Source organism: Mya arenaria, chromosome 6, assembly GCF_026914265.1.
Source record: "Mya arenaria isolate MELC-2E11 chromosome 6, ASM2691426v1".
NCBI lineage: Eukaryota > Metazoa > Mollusca > Bivalvia > Myida > Myidae > Mya > Mya arenaria.
The window spans coordinates 79444582-79453147 of NC_069127.1; the positions used below are offsets into that span (position 1 = coordinate 79444582).

Here is an 8566-nt window from a genome sequence, read left to right on the forward strand (position 1 = left end):
GTTGTTACAGTATTGTGGGCCCCCCTCGTAGTGTAAGACTGTAGTAAGTCCTTCTATAGATTCAGATAGTTGTAACAGTATTGTGTATCCCCTCGTAGTGTAAGACTGTAGTAAGTCCTTCTATAGATTCAGATAGTTGTTACAGTATTGTGGGTCCCCTCGTAGTGTAAGACTGTAGTAAGTCCTTCTATAGATACAGATAGTTGTAACAGTATTGTGGGTCCCCTCGTAGTGTAAGACTGTAGTAAGTCCTTCTATAGATTCAGATAGTTGTTACAGTATTGTGGGTCCCCTCGTAGTGTAAGACTGTAGTAAGTCCTTCTATAGATTCAGAATGTTGTTACAGTATTGTGGGTCCCCTCGTAGTGTAAGACTGTAGTAAGTCCTTCTATAGATTCAGATAGTTGTTACAGTATTGTGGGTCCCCTCGTAGTGTAAGACTGTAGTAAGTCCTTCTATAAATTCAGATAGTTGTAACAGTATTGTGGCCCCCCTCGTAGTGTAAGACTGTAATATGTCCTTCTATAAATTCAGATAGTTGTAACAGTATTGTGGCCCCCCTCGTAGTGTAAGACTGTCATATGTCCTTCTATAGATTCAGATAGTTGTTACAGTATTGTGGCCCCACTCGTAGTGTAAGACTGTTATATGTCCTTCTATAGATTCAGATAGTTGTTACAGTATTGTGCCCCCCCCCCCCCCCCCCCCCTCGTAGTGTAAGACTGTAATATGTCCTTCTATAAATTCAGATAGTTGTAACAGTATTGTGGCCCCCCTCGTAGTGTAAGACTGTCATATGTCCTTCTATAGATTCAGATAGTTGTTACAGTATTGTGGGCCCCCTCGTAGTGTAAGACTGTAATATGTCCTTCTTAAGATTCAGGATAGGAAGGTGATACATTTTGAGGTTATCGTCCATGAAAGGTCAGTAAAACAGGATATCTGCGAAACGCCTAGAACATACCTGAAATACATGTACATATATAATAAATGTAATATAAGTGATACATGTAACGGACCGCACAAATTGTTTTTTGGATTTGTCGAACCCACGACCTCTCACTCTGGACAATCTACCGCGTCGCTATAAAAGCTAGCTCTTTAGCCAGACAGTACAAGACTACAAGTGCCGCTATAAACATATCGAATAACTTGTTACTAATACCCTTCCATTTTACTATTCCTCATCGAATTTTGGTGATCAAAGTCACTTTGCAATGACAGTGAGGTTTATGGTTGGGGCAAATGTTACAGTCAGTCATCCCCTATCGGGGATCGAACCCACGACCTCGCTCTGCCGGCGGACACTCTCCCGCGTAACTATAAGTGCCACTATATACATATCGAATAGCCGGTTACATACATTGTTGACTGGGTCGAGAAAAGCGGTTGACATGCTGTATGAAAATAAACTTGTGAATACAAATGAATCTTAAACATTTCTATAATAAAAGAACAACAACCCAAAACTTCGTGATGGATTTTCTATCCGATTTACAGAATATGCGTATTTTCATTGATTATCCAATTATGTTTACATTCGTATATCTATGCTTGCTTGTACAAAATTAGAACACAAATATTCACGATTTCTTACCAAGGCTTGGTCAGATGGATTAAATCCTTCCGATCTATCACTCACAACCATTCACATGTCGCATCCTTCAGGTAAACAATCGAATTTAAAAGTGGCAAAGAATGTGTGTGTAACAAATTGACTTTATCATACACGTATAAAACATCTCGCTCATTGTTGCTGCATTCTACAGCAATGTATCGTTTCACTCTGCTGTCTTTGTAAGGCATAATTATTGGATTTTGTGGGTGTTTGTGCTGATTAGTTTTGACAGTAAACACTTAAAACAAGAGAGATATTTCGTACGCATTGTTTATATGTAGACTTAAAGGAGACGAAAAAGATTGTGAAACACGTCATTTTTCAACAACATTCATAAGCGATTCATGGTTTATTCACACCTTAATGCTCTTCAATATTGCTTATCACGTACTTTTTTACATATTTAAGATTAATAGGTATATTTCATTACAATTCAATAACCAAGTCGTAAACGAAAAACTCCATTACATTTCGCTCACCGTCGCCAAACTTCCAAAAATGAGACGGAGTTTCTTTATTACCAAACTCGACTCAAGGCAGTTGCAAATGTTAATCACATCAATTAAAATGATACAACGTGTTTATTTAATGAAAATTTTATGAAGCATAAACAATACTTATGTAAAAAACTTACGAAGCAATCTCAGTAGGCAAAAAATTAAACATCAATCCCGTTTAATGGCACAGGGAAAACGCCTAAGACATAGAACACAAAAACAAACAAAAAACACAAACCAGAAACATGGACCATGGAACAACAGCACAAAACTCCACAAACAGCAGAATGCATATATACTATATAAAAAAATAGGTGTGTTTATCAAGGATTGTTAGGTACCGCTTTTGAACGGTCAGTAAAGTGTAAATTTACTGGGGGCTTAAACCAGTTTACGTGCACAAATCTCACTATTTATAAACGAGTTCCAGCAAAGAATTAAAGACTGGACAAGTAATTTACAATCCAACTCTGTGTTAGCAGTTTATAAGGAAATAAAAAGTGACTTATGAAAGATATCTAAGTGCGAGTATTCCTACTCATTTACTTAAACTGTTTACACAAATGAGTATATCTTGCCATAAACTACGAGTGAAAACTGGACGATATGGTCGCAATCGTATAGAGAGACATGAGACATGACGTTGTGAAGTGTGTCATTCTGGGAACATAGAAGATGAATTCCATTTTATTTGTGTTTGTCAAAAATATAAAACTATCCGTAAACGCTATTTACCGGCGCATGTTATTCAAAGACCAAATATGGTCAATTTTTTTGAACTTGTTGTATGCAAGAACTCTGATGTATTATATAAAATGATTACTTATATACGTTGTGCTATTAAAATTAGAGATATATACAATCAACACGTAAATATCTCAATTTTATTTCATGAACTAAATATTTTCTTTTCATAAGCTAAGGTAATGCCCACAAAATCACTGCATACATTTACACAACGTTGTACTTGAAAAACATTTAATATTTTAAAAAGTATCACTTGTAATGCAAACGTTTATAAAAGGCGTAAGGATGCAATCATAACAATATGAGGCGTCATTTAGTTGTGTGTTATAACATTTGGTGGTAATTTCTTCTAGCATCTAAATGTTGAAAAAAAATTGCAATTATACATTTTTTTATTTAAAATGCCCATTTTTTCAATACTTAATACAGGAATCTATAAATTAATCATAAGTCTATATTTATCGCAATGTTTTACACTATGTTGACATTTCGCATCAGCAAAATTGTTATTTATAGGTACATTTGTAATTACCTCCAATTGAAACAGAAAATGAGAAACCAGGGACAAACCATAAACAACAAAACAATTTATTATATACCTATAAATCCTCCGTCAAAAATACTGTATTTTTAACTGAAAAGTACAAATGATCGGACAAAAAAATCCTCCTACACACTGAAGCTTTCTGTTTCCGTATAACCCTGGACCGGGACTACTTTTTTTCGATCGTACATATTCTGTAATTTCCACCATTCCGATTAGACTGTCCTGGTTTACTTATAATATAAATAAATTGTCGAAATGGTATAATTGTTCAGTTGATTATGACAGCTATTCTTTAAGTAAAGAAATGTTTAGCAATAAGTTCCTATGTAAAAATGGTTAAAATTGCAGAATATCGCAATACCGTACGCGATTCCCCGTTGACTTATGTGTCGGCTGGAAATGCAGGAAGAATTGGCAGACATTCTATAAGAAAATCCAATCAAACAAAAGACAAATATTGCCAGACAAACCTCGTCGTTGGTAGTACCGGCTCGATCGGGTGATATCGCCACCCCATTGCAATCCAATATCGCAAACCACATGTCCGAAGGCATTTCCCCAACACTCAGCAAAAATATCGGGACAAGTTCTCAAAATGTACGGCTACTCAACTGTAATATCACGATCAACCCTTACGACAGACCGCCACGGAAAAAACAAACGTAGACGGATTCGTGTAATCGATAGTGACAGTGATTGAGTTATTAGTTCAAGAATAAAGCTCACATTCACAGTTCTACCGTTTACTTTCGTTTTAGTCAATTCATTAGTGACGTCACAGAGTCGCATGAACTATTTATCATACACCATTCATAGTTTGAATTTTACATGTATGCTAGGTACTATTTTGTCTAGTTGCTGGGTTTAATAAAATTAAAACGTTAACATTGTTTGCTGTTTTTATTCAGAAATAGTTTGAAGATATATTATAAAAAAGTAAAAAAATATGCAAGTCGGTTGTTTCGTGGTGTTGTATTACTTCTTGTTGTTTGTGGAAGAAGTCTTGGGCCTCGTGCGATACATATTCACGATACAACATCACGCATCACCCGACTAACATATTCCTTATATATTTACCATTGAACAGTTTTACAAATCAATTTCAAATAATTAATGCCATAATCTAAATACCTAGAATAAAGAATAATGCCAAGAGTAAAACAAAATCACAAAACAGCTTTACTAAGCGTGGTATTTGTAAAGTACACACAACTATATAAAGATGCAACATTGAACACACTGAATAAGTATATTTTAAACAAGCAATTCCCACATAAGGTTTATAGATTCAAGATTCAAGATTCATTTAAAGAATATTCAGAAGGACATAGCCCATGTGGACAAAAAATATACAATAAAGTGTTTGCAGGTAATCCATGCATAAAAATTGCAAAACTTAACAACCAAAAATTAAATAAATATCAAATACCCAAATACATCAACTTCATAAGTTCAGTAAATCAAAATATTTTAAAATGTAAATCTAATAATTGAATAAACATGGCAATAACGATCTATGTTTAATCACAGATAAGCAGAAATAAAGGGTATACATGTATATATATACAATAGTTGTGCTATGTTGAGAGTTATGTTTGCAAATATATGTAACTCCCTATATCGGACAACCTATACAAAACGAAACTTTAAGAGGCTTAAGGGAAATCACTAAAACTTCACTTTTGTAATAGTCTTATCTGAATCAGGTGAGATTAGCTTTAAACTGTAACATACTTCAGAGTTATATAATCCATAAAATATTTTTTAGCACTGGTGAAAATTTTATTGATACTTAAATGTTAACCAAATAACCATGATCAGAAAAGTTCGCCCTTGTATACCAAATAAGAACACAAAAATATTCAAGGAATTCTTCTCAATTTTTATCCAAATCTTGTTTACTCTTAAATTCTATATATGCAATAATTAGAAAAAAATACATTCTAAAAATACCAAAAGGGAAAAATAAATCTAGGACACCTAAAATGAAGCTAGATTATTACAATGAGGTAAGAAATTAAAAATAGATATACACATGTACCACATTACATACTAAATGCCCCTTGTATGATACTGTATGACACCGTGATGTCAGATTAAACAAAAATAAATCCAATACTTAAGGAATATCCAAAACAAAATATGTTAATGGTCATATATATATAAAACAACTCAGTTGTATTAACCTGGATAAAAGTTGATCACTGGTTTAATAACTTCCAATGAAAATCGCAGTGTGGTTTAACATGCGTGGACTATCAAGAACATGGCAGATACATGTACAATTGTTATATTTAGTGATGATTCTCTACCTTTTGGACCTTTAAATGACAAAACTGGTTTAATCATAGATTTGTGTTTTATCTAATTAACATGTTTATATACGGGAAGTAAAAAAATGAGCACATCATTTTGATGAAATAAGAAATATGCAACAGATTGTTTTAATTGAAATGTTCATGAACGGGAAAAAATGTAAAACAAACCCACAAAACAAATACGTAGAAGGCATGAATAAAGTTAACTTCAACCAAAATCGATTATATATAATTATATTGCTATTCATTGCTTAAAACGAACAATAAAAATAGGCAAATGTATTTAGATAGTGTCCGATGTCCTTTAAAACTCTTATGAAAACTTTTATTATTTCCGGATAATCATCATTGGGAAACACTTTTTAATACAGTGATATTTACGAAGAGGAAACAAAAACCTTAAGCAAAATATTATGAAATTTGTTTACAATTTCCGATTTGTCATCCTTGCGAAATACTTTCTAATACGGTATCTGACTATTCTTCTCATTCTTGTTGTGTATGTATCCTCCCTGGTACACGGGAATCCCGATCAACATCCGGCAGTTACGCGGGTACACGTACACGTACGTCAGTTGGAACCAGTGCACGTGGCAGTCACGCATGGCGTCATCAAACACGTGCGCGCGTATGACATTTATCCTCAGTTTGGGTTTTGATTTCTTATTCGTTTTCTTGTTCTTTTTATCTATTTTCTCAGAAACAAAATAGAGATCGTACACGTTCTTCACACTTTTAAGAGCAATAATTAGAACGATGTCTGGTTCGCTTGAGATCAATCTCTGAATTTCGTTCTGCACACCGATGTTCGAAAATTTGGTCAGTTCCTTTATTTTTGAAAAATCTAATGAGCTGGACTGGGGTACGTTTTCAGGCATAATTTTATCAAGATAGATATCTAAAAGTTTAGTATGGTCATGAGGCGAATTTATTTTGTGAGCTGTCAAGTTGTTGAAATCTGCCAGTATCTGTTCTATTTTCCAAGGCACTTTGTGTGCGCCGTTTTTGTCACTCATTTTCAATACTTCTGAACAACCGGAATGCACCACAGAATTCTGAAAGTATAGAGTATAATACTTGTTTTATCACATGCTTATAGACTTACTTGTAAGGTGAGTAATGCCAATAATAAACCATGGAACACATAGAAACATTATGTAGATGGCCATACAAATCGTTTTTAATTACATTAAAATTACACGCCGTATTGAGGAACATAAATGATGATGAGATGTGCGTTTATATACTTGTATGTTGGTTATAATTACGCCCACATTTTTATATTATATTTATATCAAATGACTTATTCAATCAGAAACCGCCTGAAACCACCTGAAACCCCCATAGCAAATTGAATGTCTCACAATTGGTTTATAGATATGGGTAATCACAATAGGGTTCATTTTGGTGTAATCAGTGCATAACTTGTCTTCCGTATTGACATGAAATGTTTACTTGAACCCCATGTATCCGACAGTTTTAATCATTTTTATACTTATACATGACTTGGTTCTTAATTGTTTATAATTTTACAGAACTGTTTTTATATCACTGGGGAAACACATTTACTTTAAACCTATTGCATAGTATATACAAGGTAGTTGTCCATGTTGGTACATGTACATACGCAGGCATTTGGCTCATTGTGTCTAAAATGTTGAATTATATCATTTTGGGGACTAATAATAATATAACGCCTTAAATAATTCAACATTTTAAAAAACAACAAGAATGAGCTTAACGCCTATATGGTTACATATACGTAAAGTACTTAACTTTGACTTGTTTATCAATTAGCATAAACACATGTGTGTGATAAAGATGGAACAAAGATATAATACCTGTGAATTGAATTAAGTTTCAACTTTACCTAGCACAAGTAAACTTTGATTTTTCATATTTCCCATGATGAACTGTTTTCTTTCCAGAATATTTAACTCACACGTGTCGATAACATCCGTTTACTTAACTGATAAGGCTACACCTTTTCCATTAGCATACCTTTATTAACCTGAAACCTACACAACCACAATCTATTTAGGTTACATGAGAACTGTATACACACTTGTTATATATACAAACAAAACCATATATTTTGTAATTATATAATTTTTCATTCGATATATGAGAATACTATACCGAAATATTGTTCCATAATCATCATCTGATGCCTCGTACACTGAACACTAAGTGTTATAACACTCACTTACAGTCACAATCACATGCAATACAATGGAAAAATTCCGTCTGCTTGCACATATATAACCCCAATACTGAGTCATATATGTGGGATCCCAAGAGTCATAGTATTGGGTGACGCGTAAGAAATGCCGTGGTTGCACCCCTTTAACGCCCCAATTTGGCGCGATCACCATGATGGCACACATTTTAATAATATACAATCAAAGACCTTCACCTCTAGTTTCACTTAGTGTTAAGTATTATTTCCGTCAATAAATTTTCTAAGTAAGAAACCGCTAATTAAATTTCATGTATTTTCTTTAGTGAATTGCCCAACTTGCCCGCGGAATAACTCCGATTTTTAGTGTTTTCACGACAACCAACACTAACATGGGAAAAACGTTCCATTTGTGTACCAAACTATACAACGTTAGAATGCTCTTAATAAAAACATGGTTGAACGTAACCACTATGTATTCGAGAAAGTGACCTAGTCCATGCCAATGAATACTAACAATGCGGTGAAATACAAAAAAAAAGGTGGATCAAGTAAATCCATTATGATCAGCATTTTATTTATAAATCACAATCAATTTAGCTTCTTCTATAGAAAATTAGAAATGAAAAGTAGCCAATGGTCTGAGATGGAATAACTTTT

The 8566-nt window shown here is 33.7% G+C and overlaps 1 long non-coding RNA gene across 1 annotated transcript; it reads right to left on the reverse strand.

Annotated features, from left to right (window-relative positions):
* Nucleotides 1-4296: 4296 nt before the first annotated feature.
* On the reverse strand, nucleotides 4297-8198 carry LOC128236862 (uncharacterized). Its single transcript, XR_008261458.1, has 2 exons — nucleotides 7867-8198; nucleotides 4297-6782 (listed from the first exon to the last, which is right to left on the reverse strand). It is a non-coding gene; the product is annotated as an uncharacterized LOC128236862 (long non-coding RNA).
* Between the last annotated feature and the right edge of the window lie 368 nt (nucleotides 8199-8566).